The following is an 18882-nucleotide window of genomic DNA, read 5'->3' on the forward strand; positions in this document are numbered from 1 at the left end:
ACCAATCTTGGTGGCGCCTAAAGATAAAGAACCTCTCCTCTTATACATTGCAGCCACACCCCAAGTGGTTAGCACGGTTCTGGTAGTCGAGCGAGAAGAAGAAGGAAAGCTTCATGGAGTCCAGAGGCCAGTGTATTTCATCACCGAAGTACTGTCACCTTCAAAACAGCGGTACCCGCAATATCAGAAACTGGCGTATGGAGTATTCACGACAGCAAGAAAATTGCGACACTATTTTTCGGCGCATCCGATAATAGTGGTCAATGAAGCTCCCTTGTCAAACATATTGAACAACCCAGAAGCTACGGGTCGTGTCTCCCTTTGGGGAATAGAACTTTCCCCTCGGGACATCACGTACGAAAAAAGAAAGGCAATAAAATCGCAAGTTTTACCAGATTTCATTGCAGAGTGGATGGAGCTACAAAACACGGGGCCTCCAGATTTATCGAGAACTTGGACCATGAACTTCGACGGGTCCAAAAGGTTGGAAGGTGCTGGAGCAGGCGTGATATTGATATCACCTGAAGGCGACAAGCTAAAATATGTCTTAAGGATGACGTTCCCAAACGCGTCTAACAACGAAGCAGAATATGAAGCTCTCATACACGGGATGAAGATGGCAAAAGCTTGTGGTGCAACCCGATTGAAAATCTTCGGCGACTCGCAATTGGTGGCACAGCAGGTTATGAACCAATGTGATGCAGTCAACGAAAGTATGATAGCATACAAGGAGGTGTACAATGAGCTGGAAAAATTGTTTGATGGATGCGAGGTAAACCACATCAGCAGGATGAGTAACGATGAAGCCGATGTTCTTGCAAACATCGGGTCACAATGCCTCGCGATCCCTCCAGGCGTGTTTTGGGAAGAAATAAGCGAAAGATCAACAAAGCCAGTGAAAATAAAGAAGAAGGAGAAAGAAGGGAAATCTTCGACTGCCACCAAAGACTTAGTAGAAGAAGAAGAGGAACAAGAGCTAGTCATGATGGTGCAAATTCCATGGATGCAGGCCTATATATCATACATCCTAAGGCAAACAATACCCGACGACCCAGTTGAAGCAAGGCGAATAATTAGGCGATCAAAAGCTTTTACTGTGGTAAAAGGGGAGTTGTACAAACGAAGTATCTCGGGTGTGCTACAGAGGTGTGTCACACCTGAAGAAGGAAGGATCATCCTAAAGGACGTACACGAAGGAATATGCGGGCATCACGCGAGCAGCCGAGCCATTGCGGCCAAAGTCTTCAGAGCAGGATTCTATTGGTTAACAACAATCGAGGACGCGAAGGAAATAGTGCAAATTTGCGATGCGTGTCAAAGATTCGCGGCAAAACCTCACTCGCCAGCAGCAGAACTTATGCCAATTCCACTGTCTTGGCCCTTTGCTCAATGGGGTCTCGACATGGTGGGAAAACTACACAAAGCTTCGCCAGGAGGATATGAGTATATGCTCGTTGCTGTCGACAAATTTACTAAGTGGATAGAAGCAAAGCCGATAAATTCACCGGACGGCGCGTCAGCGATCAAGTTCGTAAAAAGCATTGTCTTTAGATTTGGAGTCCCTCACAGCATTGTCACAGACAACGACAGCAATTTTACGTCCAAAGATTTCAAGGCATATTGCGCAGAAGTAGGCATCAAATTGAGTTTTGCGTCTGTCGCACATCCACAGACCAACGGTCAAGTCGAAAAGGCCAATGGCATCATCTGCAATGGTATCAAGAAGCGCCTGCTAGGACCATTGGAAAAAGCTCGGCATACTTGGCCGGAGGAGCTGCCAAGTGTGTTGTGGAGTATTCGAACAACACCAAATACAGCGACGCAGGAAACGCCGTTCTTTCTGGTCCATGGAGCTGAAGCAGTCCTGCCGATAGAAATAGAGCATGATTCTCCAAGAGTCGCAGAATATGATGAAGAAACTTCGAGAAAAGCTTTGGAGGATGATGTTGACGCACTTGATGAAGCTCGAGACGAAGTCCTGTCACGAGTCGCCAAATATCAACAGGACTTGAAAAACTATCACAGTCGACGATTGCGGCCAAGATCTTTCCAAGTTGGTGACCTGGTTTTACGACTCAATCAAAAAAGTCATGAAAAACTCGAGTCACCATGGCTAGGGCCTTACATCGTCACAGAAGTAATCAAAGGAGGAGCATACAGAATCAAGGACAGGAAGACAGGGATTGACGAGCCAAATCCATGGAACGTGGCGCAGCTCAGGCGTTTTTACGCCTAGATGCCGAAATATAGTCTCCTTTGTAAACATACAATGTACTGAAACGCCCGCGAGTTTTCAGACGCACTCTTTTCCTTTTTCGGGGCACCGAGTGGGGCCGGGAAAGGTTTTTAATGAGGCGGGCTCGCGGCGCTACAATATAATAAAGATAGTGCAATTATATATCTTTTTGACAGACTCGGGGGCTTCCCCCTACAAAGATACAATATATACATATGGTGCCGACAAAATAGTTCAAGACAATATCTCGCCTTGGTATAAAATACCTCGCCAAACTAAAATATATCGACAAGCAGCGGTCAATATAAAGCTCGGGAGCTCATACCCACCAAAATAATACAGTATTTATTTTGCCTTGGGACAACCTCGCATTATAAAAGCAAAGATACTGCACTCAAAACGTCCGGGGGCTTGGCAGTGAAAAACAGAAATATAGTAACTTCACAATATAGATTATGTTTCCTGTGCACAAGATATAATCCTTGGAGCAACAAAACTTCAATAGCTACCCAATATATTATCTATCGTCAGCCGCTCATTATTTATGGCGCGAGTGCTGTGCTCCGCATAACTGCCTTTCACGAAGAATTCAGCGTCTAGTCGAAGAAGTTCATCCATCATATCTTCGGCTACAGGAGTCACAACGTCATCATATTTGCTGAAGTTCCTTTTCCTCTTCGCCATCTTTTCCAAACACTTTGGAACAATCTGACTCATATCCATTTTCGGGTAGCAGATTTTTACCATGATCATAGCAAACCTTGCGCCGGCAGCTAATTGAGCTCGCACAAATCCATGGATTCGAGGAGCATCTCGAAATTTTTCCATCAGAGCGGGAAGCGTCTCTGGCATCTTATTACGTGGAAACATGGTCCCGTAAACTAAAGACAAGGTTCTCGTGCAAAAGTCGAGAAAGTCGCGGACCTGAAGCGCGCGATCTTGAAATCTAACGATTTGGCGAGTCCGTTCAGGTGTGCCCCAGAAACTTGAACCATGATCACGTGCAAGCCTCAGAAGTGCATTAGAACGGGCTTCAACACGTTCATCTTCGGTAGCAGCATTCAAAAAGGAACCTGTTTCGACAAAATCAGTGGGCAATAAGACGACAAGGAAGAAAGAAAGAAAGAAAAACTGCGACAAAGATACCGGAGCATACCCGCCATATCCAAGCTAGCATTTGTAAGCAGTTGAAGCATAAAATTTTCACGAGACGTAGCTGCAGCAGCTTCAGCAACGGCGGCATCTTTCTCGATTATAGCATCTTGAGCTTGTTGAAGTGCTACCTTTTCTCTCTCGGAGGATTTTCGAGATTGTTCCATAAGCATAAGTGATTGCTTCTTCATAGACTGGAGCTGTTGTTGAAGTTCTTTCAAATCTTCTGCCGAAGTTTCGTTTGCAGAATCTTCGACAAAACTAACATCGACAGGGGTTTTCTTCGAAAGAGGCGAAGGAAAAACCTCGGAAGGACCAGGAGCTGACGTATAGTTGTCAAAAATTAACTGGAAAAAAGAGATATTTCGACATCAATCATGGAGCAAAGATAGATTTTCATTCATTCTCATAATATGTACATGTCTATTACAAAAGAAGGATTTCTAGAGACCTATTGAAGCAGTCACCACCAAGAGCACTATGGCTTCAGTGCCAAAAGAAGAAGATAAACTAAAAAGAAAAAGCAAAGGGGCATTCAACTAGACCTCCGGCTTTGATGAGCTAGGAGTCGAAGATGGCTTGATCCCGAGATAGGACAGGATTTTCTTCGTGTTGGGCTTCGCCGCCTTGACCAATGATCGCCATTTGAGCTGTTCTATCTGCTCCGTGTCGCCCACTTTCGCCCAGTCGACAGTTTGTTGGCTATCAGCGACCAAGGCAACAGTGCTTTCAACAGCGACCTTCATATTTTCCTGCCGCATTTTCAACCCAAGATCTTCGGATGGATTAAAGCACTTGACTAAGTTAAGGAAAGTTGCGGGTGCCTCCTTCTTCGGGAAGAAATAGGGGAAAAGCCGCGACAGCCCCATTTTAGCTTGATCAATGCCTTCGCGTGCTTCCGTCCCATGAAACTCGAGGAATGAAACAGCGTCAAGAAGAGGATCATTATCGGGGTCTTCAAGTTCAAATTCTTGAGCTGTCTTATCTGGAAAAATAAAAACTTATTGAGTAATAAACGAGTGAAGAAAGGAAAATCCAAGGGATATGAATTGGTGCAAATACTTACTGACAAAGCGACGATTTTGCGCCCTTATGCGCTTAAGGACAGCTTCCTCGCGAGCAGATTGTGCAGCTATATGCTCGCTCAGCGAAGTCTCGGTATCGTGAAGTCTCTTCCTGAGATCTTCGACACCAGCATCATCAGCCTTGGCCTTATCAGCCTCTGCTCGAGCGTCAATGGCATCTGACTCAGCTTTCTTGCGAGCCTCTTCACTTTGCTCTAATCTTTTAGCAAGTGTGTTGGCACGCTCGTTAGCCTCCGCCAGTTTTTCTACCAAGGAAGTCAAATATAGTTAAAAATCTCGACAGCAAAGGAGCAAAAGAGCAGTGGCAAAAAGAAGAAGCAAGGCATTACCTTCAGTTTTACTAGCATATTCACGGTACCCAACAAATTGGGCACCGATGCGAATAAGATCTTTGATCATAGGCTGTTAAAAAAGGACAAAGGGAAAATGGCGGTATGAGAAAAATATGATGGTACATAGAAATAAACAGAGAAAACATAGACAATGACAAGGAAATTAAGAACTTACATCGTCCAAGAGAGAGTTAGAGGAGCTACTCAATTGGAGAGTAGGCTCCGGGATGACCTCCGTCCTTGCCCTTTTTGGTGAAGGGACTCGGGGGCTCGAAGGAGGTGTCGAAGCGCCGACGTTTAGTTGAGGAGGCGAGGATTCTTCTCCTTCAACTGGCGGCTCTGAAACAACCAGAGTATGTGACGTACTCGTTCGAGCAGCCACATCCAAATTTGGTGTTTCTTCCTCATCATCACTATGGTACAACGGCAGCAATATAAAAAGCAAGACAGGTAAAAATCTTCGAGTCCAGAGTATGTGACGTACTCGTTCGAGCAGCCACATCCAAATTTGGTGTTTCTTCCTCATCATCACTATGGTACAACGGCAGCAGTATAAAAAGCAAGACAGGTAAAAATCTTCGAGTGTATAAATAAAAAAAAAGCGAAAAGGGACTTACGAACTGATGAGGGTCCCGAGGTATGGATCATAAGCTGCCTTCTGCGGTGAAGGAGCAGCTTCTTCGGGTTTAGAGGTCCCAGAATCTTCGACATCACTCCTTTTCCTTTTGCCCTTTGGAGAAGCAGCAGGAAGAGATGAGCGTGTCGACGAAGAAACCTCTGCTTCAGTCTCTTTTTCAAGAGAAGCCGCGGATTTATGGGAATCCCCGACTCCACTTTCAGGGCGAGAAGCATCCTGGTTGTCGTCGGTGACAACAGTCCGTTCTTCGACTTCCCCACCTCAGGAAGGGGAGGAAGAGAAGTTAGCACAAGGTGACCCTGTAGAAAATAAAGAAAATCGACAACAGTTATATTTCGTTGCAAGTAAAAATAGTCATCACAAGAATAATTCAGGAAGAAGGTACCATAGTGGCAAAGAACAAAATACCTCGGGAAGAGGATTGGCGCGACAAAATGGCGCAACCTTGCAAGAAGTTGGAATGGTATCCTTCTTGCTAAGCTTGGAGATTCTTCGGATTAGCTTCTCCAAATCTTTTGCAGAAAGATCCGTGGAAAGCCTCTCGACATCTTCATTACCAGCGTACATCCAAAGGGGATTTTTTCGAGCCTGTAGAGGCTGCATTCTAATCCTAAGGAAGTAGGTTGTGATTTGGGTACCAGAAAGCTCCTTGCCTCGAGTAGTCTGAAGTTCACGGATGCGAGTCATCAGCGCCTCGGTCGCCAATTTCTCTTCTTCGGAAGCTTCAGCATCCCAGGAGCGGCGGCGAAGAATTTTGGTTTTTCCATCAAAAGGGGCGATGTTGTACTCTATCGAGTCAGAGCTTTCCTCGTGTACATACAGCCACCTCTTGCGCCAGCCTTGGACAGAGTCAGGAAATTTGACGTCGAAATAATCGACGTCAGAACGAACACAGATGACGCCGCCGCCAATATTATAGGCGACGCCGTGGGAGCCATTACGGCGGAGACAGAAGATGCGTTTCCACAGAGCCCAGTTAGGTTGGACTCCGAGAAAGCATTCGCACAATGTGATAAAAATCGACACGTGCAAGATGGAATTGGGCGTCAGCTGGTGAAGTTGAAGCCCATAAACAAAAAGAAGACCCCGGAGAAACTCGTGGATAGGAGGGGAAAGACCACGGATAAGATGGTCAACAAAACTAACCCGGTACTCCATCGGAGGCTTTGGGTAGCTTTCCTCGTGGGGGAAGCGCAGGGCATCTTTCTTCTTCGTGAGTCCCAACCTCTTCAGCAGGTTCATGTCTTGATTGGAGATCTTGGATCTCTCCCACTCCAGATCTTCGGCGGCCATTGGAGGTTGTTGGAGCGTTGGAGTATGCGTATTGTGGGGAAGATGATTTCCACTCGAGGGGAGCAGAACAACACAAGCTCGGAGGAGCGCGCAAGGCAATGGGCGCAATGGAGGATTTTTGGCAGAGGCGCAGATGGGCGGAGTGAGCGGAAGCAACAGGGGAAGAAGATGATGGAATTAAATAGAGGTGCGGTGAATCGACGCAGCCAGTCGATGAAGAATTTACGGCGTAGATGGAGTACACGTGGACAAGGGGTAAAAATGGCTTTTCACTAAGAAAAGAAACGATAGAGGGCACAGTACGTGCGCCAGAAAAAGTGGAGGACGTGTGTCCCCCACTTGCACGACGTGTCAATCAGATGGGGAATTTGGACCCACAAGGCAGTGAGAGGAGCGGTTTTCGCATGTTTCCAATACAGAAATCGTGGCTATCATCAGCAATGACGTCATCATGATAAAGAAAAGCTCGACTATGAAGCTGGGAGAGATTATCGACAACGCAAAGATGATTTCGAGAGCCTTTGATCAAATACAAGTTTTTGCCCAAATGCTCGGGGGCTACTTGAGAAAAATAGAAAAATTCGAGTATGACAAGATAAAAATGACGAGAGCCTATGACCAAATGCAAGCATTTGTTCATAGCCTCGGGGGCTACTCCCATCGAGAGCGCTGTCGCGCACCCGAGAAATTATAAAATTTCGGGAGAGAAAGAAAATATAGCGGCATAAGGCGTGGAGCCTACAACCAAGCACAAGTCCTTGGCTGTAGCCTCGGGGGCTACTCCCATCGGGAACGCTGTTCGCGTGCCCGATGAAATCATAAAAAAAAAGAGAAAGAGAAAGAAAAGAAGAAGGGCAACAGAGTATATTTCGAGTTAAAATAACTCTACATATACTCCCATCGGGAAAGCAATATAAGTCATCTGTTGACTCAATAAAATGTGCTATTCCAACAGCTGAATAAGCACTCGACAATATATTCTCAGAGCGCCGAAGTTGCGAATAAATCTCTGAATGCCGCAAAAATTGCGTAGGTAAGACCCCAGATCCGTTCTGTGCGGCGTGGCGCCGTCTCTGACGTCGGTTAGCTACTTTTTTCCGTATCAACAGATACGAAGAAAAATCCTAACGGACGCATTAGGTACCCGATAAATATGACTGGGACTCGACAGAATGGTAAGACCTTAAGCGGCACCTGTCGAAGTTTACACCAGTATCCCGAAATCATGTCCAGGGACGTGATTTTGAAGTAGGTTTTTGCGGATTGCCACTAGAGCAGTTAACTAGTACCTGATCCGTCAGATGAACTAGCCCCAACTACCATTATCCCTGTACAATATAGAAATTCGTATGCAAAGATACGTATGAAAATTCAGAGTTGTCGAATGAATATAAAGGTGGAGATTTTCCCTGATTCTGCGATTCAAGCAAAATCTCGGGGGCTACTGACATAGGCATACCCAATGGGCCTGCCGAAGATGGTACCCGGGGTTTACTGAAAGGCCCACGACCCGAAGAATAAGAAGATTTGGAAGCCCAAGATATTGCTAAGGAAAGCTAGAGTTGTAATAGAAAGTATTATTTGTAATCTTGCGGGAGGAGTTAGAAACCTACCCGGACTCTGTAAACTTATATGATACGAAACCCTCGGCTCCGCCTCCTATATAAGGGGGAGTCGAGGGACAAAGAAAGGATCGAATCATTGTTTTCCCAAACCCTAGCTTTCATATCGTCGAGTACTTTTCGGCTGAAACCTTCGAGATCTACTTGCCCTCTACATCCAACGAAACCCTAGTCTACAATCCGTAGGCATTGACAAGTTAATCCCTTGTCAAGGAGTGTCATCTAAATAAAACTAAAATAAAAAGGCACTCCTTCATGGTATGAGATTGTTGGCAGGCACCCGAGGATTCGGTTAGCCATGGTTTGTGAAAGCAAGGTTGGAAGGAGTGCCACCCAAAAATAAAAATTCATGGGAGCCGCTCTTTGAAAGTTTGTCTGGCAAGGGGGTTAGAGTGCCCATTACCATTCGTTGACAACAACAAACACCTCTCAAAACTTTACTTTTTATGCTCTCTTTATGTTTTCAAAATAAAAGCTCTAGCACAAATATAGCAATCAATGCTTCCCTCTGCGAAGGGCCATTCTTTTACTTTATTGTTGAGTCAGTTTACCTATTTCTTTCTATCTTAGAAGCAAACACTTGTGTAAACTGTGTGCATTGATTCTTACATGTTTACTTATTGCACTTGTTATATTGCTTTATATTGACAACTATCCATGAGATATACATGTTACAAGTTGAAAGCAATTGCTGAAACTTAATCATCCTTTGTGTTGCTTCAATGCCTTCTACTAAGAATTTATTGCTTATGAGTTAACTGTTATGCAAGTCTTATTGATGCTTGTCTTGAAAGTACTATTCATGAAAAGTCTTTGCTATATGATTCAGTTGTTTACTCATTGTCTTCATCATTGCTTTGAATCACTGCATTCATCTCATATGCTTTACAAATAATGTTGATCAAGATTATGTTGGTAGCATGTCACTTAAGAAATTATCATTGTTATTGTTTACCTACTCGAGGGCGAGTAGGAACTAAGCTTGGGGATGCTTGATACGTCTCAAACGTATCTATAATTTCTTATGTTCCATGCTTGTTTTATGACAATACCTACATGTTTTGTTCACACTTTATATCGTTTTGATGCGTTTTCCGGAACTAACCTATTAACGAGATGCCGAAGTGCCAGTTCCTGTTTTCTGCTGTTTTTGGTTTCAGAAATCCTAGTAAGGAAATATTCTCGGAATTGGACGAAATTAATGCCCAGCATCCTATTTTTCCACGAAGCTTCCAGAACACCCGAGTGCCGCCAGAGGGGAGCCCTGGGGGCCCCACACACCAGGCTGGCGCGGCCAGGGTGTGGGCCGCGCCCCCTGTTGTGTCACCGCCTCGTCGACCTTCCGACTCCGCCTCTTCGCCTATTTAAAGGTCCCTGACCTAAATCTTCGATACGAAAAAGCCATGGTACGAGAAACCTTCCAGAGCCGCCGCCATCGCGAAGCCAAGATCTGAGGGACATGAGTCTCTGTTCCGGCACGCCGCCGGGACGGGGAAGTGCCCCCGGAAGGCTCCTCCATCGACACCACCGCCATCTTCATCACCGCTGCTGTCTCCCATGAGGAGGGAGTAGTTCTCCATCGAGGCTAAGGGCTGTACCGGTAGCTATGTGGTTAATCTCTCTCCTATGTACTTCAATACAATAATCTCATGAGCTGCCTTACATGATTGAGATTCATATGATGATGCTTGTAATCTAGATGTCATTATGCTAGTAAAGTGGATTTTACTTATGTGATCTCCGGAGACTCCTTGTCCCACGTGTGTAAAGGTGACAGTGTGTGCACCGTGTGGGTCTCTTAGGCTATATTTCACATAATACTTATTCACTGTTATGAATAGCATAGTGAGGTGCTTATTTATATCCCTTTATGATTGCAATGTTTTTGTATCACTATTCATCTATGTGCTACTCTCGTGATGTTATTAAAGTAGTCTATTCCTCCTGCATGGTGTAATGGTGACAGTGTGTGCATCGTGTGGTTCTTGTCGTAGATTATGATCATAATCTCTTGTAGGTTATGGAGTTAATTATTACTATGATAGTATTGATGTGATCTATGCCTCCTTCATAGTGTGATGGTGACAGTGTGCATGCTATGTTAGTACTTGGTTTAGTTGTGTTGATCTATCGTGCACTCTAAGGTTATTTATGTTGGAGATATGCCCAAGAGGCAATAATAAAAGTGGTTATTATATATCTTTATGTTTATGATAAATGTTTATATACCATGCTATAATTGTATTAACCGAAACATTGATACATGTGTGTTATGTAAACAAACAAATGAGTCCCTAGTAAGCATGTTAACTAGCTTGTTGATTAATAGATGATTAGTTTCATAATCATGAACATTGGATGTTATTAATGACAAGGTTATATCATTATATGAATGATGTAATGGACACACCCAATTAAGCGTAGCATAAGATCACGTCATTAAGTTATTTGCTATAAGCTTTCGATACATAGTTACCTAGTCCTTATGACCATGAGATCATGTAAATCACTTATACCGGAAAGGTACTTTGATTACATCAAACGCCACTGCGTAAATGGGTGGTTATAAAGGTGGGATTAAGTATCCGGAAAGTATGAGTTGAGGCATATGGATCAACAGTGGGATTTGTCCATCCCGATGACGGATAGATATACTCTGGGCCCTCTCGGTGGAATGTCGTCTAATGTCTTGCAAGCATATGAATAAGTTCATAAGAGACCACATACCACGGTACGAGTAAAGAGTACTTGTCAGGAGACGAGGTTGAACAAGGTATAGAGTGATACCGATGATCAAACCTCGGACAAGTAAAATATCGCGTGACAAAGGGAATTGGTATCGTATGTGAATGGTTCATTCGATCACTAAGTCATCGTTGAATATGTGGGAGCCATTATGGATCTCCAGATCCCGCTATTGGTTATTGGTCGGAGTAAGTACGCAACCATGTCCGCATAGTTCGCGAACCGTAGGGTGACACACTTAAAGTTGGATGTTGAAATGGTAGAACTTGAATATGGAATGGAGTTCGAATATTTGTTCGGAGTCCCGGATAAGATCCCGGACATCACGAGGAGTTCCAGAATGGTCCGGAGAATAAGATTCATATATAGGATGTCATTTTATGTGTTTGAAAATGATTCGGAAGGTTCTATGGAAGGTTCTAGAAGGTTCTAGAAAAGTCCGGAAGAAACCGCTAAGGAAGGAGGAGTCCCGGAGGGACTCCACCTCCCATGGCCGGCCAACCCTAAGGGGGAGGAGTCCCAAGTGGACTCCCCAAAGGGGGCCGGCCACCCCCCCACATGGAAGGGGGGAATCCCACCTCAAGTGGGATTCCCACCTTGGGTAGGTTTCCCTATCACATGGAAGGTTTTGGGTTCGGGTCTTATTCGGAGACTTGTAGTCCAACACTTGGGGCTTCCACCTATATAAAGAGGGACCAAGGGGAGGGGGCCGTCCACCCTAACAACCACCAAGGTGGCCGCACCCCTTGAGGCCGGCACCCCCCTCTCCCAAACCCTAGCGGCTCTCTCTCCTCCACCACATCCCGCACGCTTAGCGAAGCTCCGCCGGGTTTCTCCACAACCACCGACACCACGCCGTCGTGCTGTCGGATTCAAGAGGAGCTACTACTTCCGCTGCCCGCTGGAACGGGGAGGTGGACGTCGTCTTCATCAACAACCGAACGTGTGACCGAGTACGGAGGTGCTGCCTGTTCGTGGCGCCGTGATCAAGATCTTCTACGCGCTTTTGCAAGCGGCAAGTGAACGTCTACCGCAGCAACAAGAGCCTCATCTTGTAGGCTTTGGAATCTCTTCAAGGGTGAGACTCGATAATCCCCTCGTTGCTACCGTCTTCTAGATTGCATCTTGGCTTGGATTTCGTGTTCGCGGTAGGAAATTTTTTGTTTTCTATGCTACGTTATCCTACAGTGGTATCAGAGCCGTGTCTATGCATAGATGGTTGCACGAGTAGAACACAATGGTTTTGTGGGCGTTGATGCTTTTGTTGTCTTTAGTTTGAGTACTTTGCATCTTTGTGGCATAGTGGGATGAAGCGGCTCGGGCTAACTTTACATGACCGCGTTCATGAGATTTGCTCCACGCTCGACATGCAACTTGTATTGCATAAGTGGCTTTGTGGGTGTCTGTCTCTCCTACTATAGTGAAGATTCAATTTACTCTTCTATTGACAACACTAGTATCACCGTTGTGGTTGATGTTCGTAGGTAGATTGGATCTTACTCGAAAACCCTAAACCACGTAAAATATGCAAACCAAATTAGAGAACGTCTAACTTGTTTTTGCAGGGTTTGGTGATGTGATATGGCCATAATGTGATGATGACTATGTATGAGATGATCATTATTGTATTGTGGCAACCGGCAGGAGCCTTATGGTTGTCTTTAAATTTCATGTTGAGTAGTATTTCAAAGTAGTTGTAATAGTTGCTACATGGAGGACGATCATGAAGACGGCGCCATTGACCTTGGTGCTTCGCCGACGATGATGGAGATCATGCCCGTTGATGATGGAGATCATGTCCGTGCTTTGGAGATGAAGATCAAAGGCGCAAAGACAAAAGGGCCATATCATATCACATATGAACTGCATGTGATGTTAATCCTTTTATGCATCTTATTTTGTTTAGATCGCGACGGTAGCATTATAAGATGATCCCTCTCACTAAAATATCAAGATAATAAAGTGTTCATCCTTAGTAGCACCGTTGCCAAGACTTGTCGTTTCGAAGCATCTCGTGATGATCGGGTGTGATAGAATCAACAAGTGCATACAACGGGTGCAAGCCAGTTTTGCACATGCGGATACTAAGGTGGCCTTGACGAGCCTAGCATGTACAGACATGGTCTCGGAACACGTGATACCGAAAGGTAGAGCATGAATCATATGATTGATACGATGAACACTTTGAGTGTTCGCCATTGAAGTTACATCTTATCTCGTGATGATCGGACTTGGTGTGGTGGATTTGGTTCGTGTGATCACTAAGACAATGCGAGGGATATTGTTTTGAGTGGGAGTTCACCTAGTTTTTAATTATATTGAATTAAAATTTGAACTCAATTTGTCATAAACTTAGTCTAAACTATTGCAAATATGTTGTAGATATGGCGTCCCCAATCAATTTTAACCAGTTCCTAGAGAAAGAAAAGCTTAAGAGCAACGGTAGCAACTTCACCGACTGGTTCCGTCATGTGAGGATCTTCCTCAATGGCGGAAATCTGCAATATGTGCTTGATGCACCGCTAGGTGACCCTCCTACAGAAACTGAAACCGATGAAGTAAAGAATGTTTACGCGACTCGGAAAACTCGGTACTCTCAAGTTCAGTGTGCCATCTTATGCAGTCTGGAAGCCAATCTTCAAAAACGTTTTGAGCACCACGATCCACATGAGTTAGTCAATGAGTTGAAAACTATCTTTGAGACTCATGCGGCCGTGGAATGCTATGAAGCATCGAAACACTTCTTCAGCTGCATGATGGAAGAAGGCAGCTCCGTTAGTGAGCACATGCTCGCCATGACCGGGCATGCGAAGAAACTCAGTGACTTGGGAATAGTGATTCCTAACAGACTGGGGATTAATCGTGTCCTTCAATCACTGCCACCTAGTTACAAGAACTTTGTGATGAATTACAATATGCAGAACATGAACAAAGAGTTACCTTAACTCTTCGCCATGCTAAAATCTGCTGAGATTGAAATTAAGAAAGAGCACCAAGTGTTGATGGTCAACAAGACCACCAGCTTCAAGAAACAGGGAAAGTCTAAAGGCAAGAACAAGAAGAGTGGCAAGAAAGCTGCCACGCCTCCTGTGAAACCTAAGACTGGCCCTAAGCTTGATGCTGAGTGCTATTACTGCAAAGAGAAGGGACACTCGAAGCGTAATTGCTCCAAGTATTTGGCGGATCTGAAGAGCGGCCTTGTCAAGAAGAAGAAAGAAGGTATATCTGATATACATGTTATAGATGTTTATCTTATTGGTTCTCGTACTAGTACCTGGGTATTTGATACTGGTTCGGTTGCTCATATTTGTAACTCGAAACAGGAACTAAAGAATAAACAAAGACTACTAAAGGATGAAGTGACCATGTGATACGTCTCCAACGTATCGATAATTTCTTATGTTCCATGCCACATTATTGATGTTATCTACATGTTATATACACATTTTATGTCATATTTATGCATTTTCTGGATCTAACCTATTAACAAGATGCCGAAGAGCCAGTTGCTGTTTTCTGCTGTTTTTGGTTTCAGAAATCCTAGTAAGGAAATATTCTCGGAATTGGACGAAATCTTCGCCCAGGGTCCTATTTTTGCACGAAGCTTCCAGAAGTCCGAAGACGAGACGAAGAGGGGCCACGAGGGGGCCACACCCTAGGGCGGCGCGGCCCCCCCTTGGCCGCGCGGCCCTGTGGTGTGGGGCCCTCGTGCCGCCTCTTGACCTACCCTTCCGCCTACTTAAAGCCTCCGTGACGAAACCCCCAGTACCGAGAGCCACGATACGGAAAACCTTCCAGAGACGCAGCCGCCGCCAATCCCATCTCGGGGGATTCAGGAGATCGCCTCCGGCACCCTGCCGGAGAGGGGATTCATCTCCCGGAGGACTCTACACCGCCATGGTCGCCTCCGGAGTGATGAGTGAGTAGTTCACCCCTGGACTATGGGTCCATAGCAGTAGCTAGATGGTTGTCTTCTCCTTATGTGCTTCATTGTTGGATCTTGTGAGCTGCCTAACATGATCAAGATCATCTATCTGTAATACTATATGTTGTGTTTGTCGGGATCCGATGGATAGAGAATACTATGCTATGGTAATTATCAATCTGATGTTTATGTGTTGTTTAAGATCTTGCATGCTCTCCGTTATTAGTAGAGGCTCTGGCCAAGTTTTTACTCTTAACTCCAAGAGGGAGTATTTATGCTCGATAGTGGGTTCATGCCTGCATTGATACCGGGACGATGTGAGAAAGTTCTAAGGTTGTGTTGTGCTGTTGCCACTAGGGATAAAACATTGATGCTATGTCCGAGGATGTAGTTGTTGATTACATTACGCACCATACTTAATGCAATTGTCTGTTGTTTGCAACTTAATACCGGAGGGGGTTCAGATGATAACCTGAAGGTGGACTTTTTAGGCATAGATGCAGTTGGATGGCGGTCTATGTACTTTGTCGTAATGCCCAATTAAATCTCACTATATTTACCATGTCATGTATGTGCATCGCGGTGCCCTCTTTATTTGTCAATTGCCCGACTGTAATTTGTTCACCCAACATGCTTTTATCTTATGGGAGAGACACCTCTAGTGAACTGTGGACCCCGGTCCAATTCTCTTTACTGAAATACAATCTACTGCAATACTTGTTTTCTACTGTTTTCTTGCAAACAATCATCTTCCACACAATACGGTTAATCCTTTGTTACAGCAAGCCGGTGAGATTGACAACCTCATTGTTTCGTTGGGACAAAGTACTTGGTTTGTGTTGTGCAGGTTCCACGTTGGCGCCGGAATCCCTGGTGTTGCGCCGCATCACATTTCGCGACCATCAACCTTCAACGTGCTTCTTGGCTCCTCCTGGTTCGATAAACCTTGGTTTCTTTCTGAGGGAAAACTTGCCGCTGTGCGCATCATACCTTCCTCTTGGGGTTCCCAACGGACGTGTACATCTACGCGCACCAAGCACTTTTTCTGGCGCCGTTGCCGGGGAGATCAAGACACGCTGCAAGGGGAGTCTCCACTTCTCAATCTCTTTACTTTGTTTTTGTCTTGATTTATTTTATTTACTACTTTGTTTGTTGCACCTAAACAAAACACAAAAAAATTAGTTGCTAGCTTTACTTTATTTACTCTCTTGCTCTCTATATTAAAAACACAAAAAATTAGTACTTGCATTTACTTTATCATGTTTAGATCCTGCAATTGCATCTTTTTGTTTCCTGTTTACACTAGTTTGGCATAATGGACAACAACGAGCTTCTTATTCTATTTCCTGATTTAAGACATGGATGGTTTGATCCGAAAATTAAAAAACCCATGGAACATATTAACATGAATACTTTGAATACCATTGTTGCTAATGATATGGAAAATTCTAAGCTTGGGGAAGCTGGCTTTGATGAGCATGATATTTTTAGTCCCCCAAGCATTGAGGAGAAAATTTACTTTGATGATACTATGCCTCCTACACTTGATGAGAATAATAATGGTATCTACTTTGTTGAATTTGCTCCCACTACAACTAATAAAATTGATTATGCCTATGTGGAGAGTAATAATTTTATGCATGAGACTCATGGTAAGAATGCTTTATGTGATAGTTATATCGTTGAGTTTGCTCATGTTGCTACTGAAAGTTATTATGAGAGAGGAAAATATGGTGGTAGAAATTTTCATGTTACTAAAACACCTCTCTATGTGCTGAAATTTTTGAAACTACACTTGTTTTATCTTCCTGATCTTGTTACTTTGCTCTTCATGAATTTATTTGTGTACAAGATTCCTTTTCATAGGAAGCATGTTAGACTTAAATGTGTTTTGAATTTCCCTCTCGATGCTCTCTTTTGCTTCCAATACTATTTCTTGCGAGTGCATCATTAAAACTGCTGAGCCCATCTTAATGGCTATAAAGAAAGAACTTATTGGGAGATAACCCATGTGTTTATTTTGCTACAGTATTTTGTTTTATATTTGAGTCTTGGAAGTTGTTTACTACTGTAGCAACCTCTCCTTATCATGTTTTTGTGCCAAGTAAAGTCTCTATAGCAAGGTTCATACTAGATTTGGATTACTGCGCAGAGACAGATTTCTTTGCTGTCACGAATCTGGGTCTAATTCTCTGTAGGAAACTCAGAAAATTATGCCAATTTACGTGAGTGATCCTCAGATATGTACGCAACTTTCATTAGTTTTGAGTTTTTCCATTTGAGCAAGTCTGGTGCCATCTTAAAATTCGTCTTTACGAACTGTTCTGTTTTGACAGATTCTGCCTTTTATTTCGCATTGCCTCTTTTGCTATGTTGGATGAATTTCTTTGATCCATTAATGTCCAGTAGCTTTATGCAATGTCCAGAAGTGTAAAGAATGATTGTGTCACCTCTGAACATATAAATTTTTATTGTGCACTAACTCTCTAATGAGTTTGCTTGAAGTTTGGTGTGAAGGAAGTTTTCAAGGATCAAGAGAGGAGTATGATATACTATGATCAAGAGGAGTGAAAGCTCTAAGCTTGGGGATGCCCCGGTGGTTCACCCCTGCATATTCTAAGAAGACTCAAGCGTCTAAGCTTGGGGATGCCCAAGGCATCCCCTTCTTCATCGACAACATCATCAGGTTCCTCCCCTGAAACTACATTTTTATTCCGTCACATCTTATGCACTTTGCTTGGAGCGTCGGTTTGTTTTTGTTTTTTGTTTTTGTTTGAATAAAGTTGGATCCTAGCATTCACTTTGTGGGAGAGAGACACGCTCCGCTGTTGCATATGGACAAATATGTCCTTAGGTTTTACTCATAATGTTCATGGCGAAGTTTCTTCTTCGTTAAATTGTTATATGATTGGAATTGGAAAATGCTACATGTAGTAATTGCTATAATGTCTTGGATAATGTGATACTTGGCAATTGTTGTGCTCATGTTTAAGCTCTTGCATCATATACTTTGCACCCATTAATGAAGAAATACTTAGAGCTTGCTAATTTGGTTTGCATATTTGGTTTCTCTAGAGTCTAGATAATATCTAGTATTGAGTTTTGAACAACAAGGAAGACGGTGTAGAGTCTTATAATGTTTACAATATGTCTTTTATGTGAGTTTTGCTGTACCGTTCATCCTTGTGTTTGTTTCAAATAACCTTGCTAGCCTAAACCTTGTATCGAGAGGGAATACTTCTCATGCATCCAAATACTTGAGCCAACCACTATGCCATTTGTGTCCACCATACCTACCTACTACATGGTATTTTCCGCCATTCCAAAGTAAATTGCTTGAGTGCTACCTTTAAACAATTCAAAATTTATCATCTCTTATTTGTGTCAATGTTTTATAGCTCATGAGGAAGTATGTGGTGTTTTATCTTTCGATCTTGTCATTTACTTCGGACAGACTTTCACAATGGACTAGTGGCTTCATCCGCTTATCCAATAACTTTGCATAAAGAGCTGGCAAAGGGGTTCCCAGCCCCAATTAATTAACTTCATTAATAATTCTCTTCACATGTGTTGCTCTGATTCATCAGTAAGCAACTTAATTTTGCAAATAGACACTCCTCCATGGTATGTGAAAAGTTGGTCGGCACCCGATGGAATCGGTTAGCCATGGCTTGAGAAAGCAAAGGTGGGGAGGAGTGTCATCATAATAAAAATAAAATAAAAAGGCACTCCTTCATGGTATGAGATTGTTGGCAGGCACCCGATGGAATCGGTTAGCCATGGTTTGTGAAAGAAAGGTTGGCAGGAGTGCCACCCCACTAAAATACATGTGTAAACAAAAGAGAAGAGGGATGA

Source organism: Lolium perenne, chromosome 5 (assembly GCF_019359855.2).
Source record: "Lolium perenne isolate Kyuss_39 chromosome 5, Kyuss_2.0, whole genome shotgun sequence".
Taxonomy (NCBI): Eukaryota; Viridiplantae; Streptophyta; class Magnoliopsida; order Poales; family Poaceae; genus Lolium; species Lolium perenne.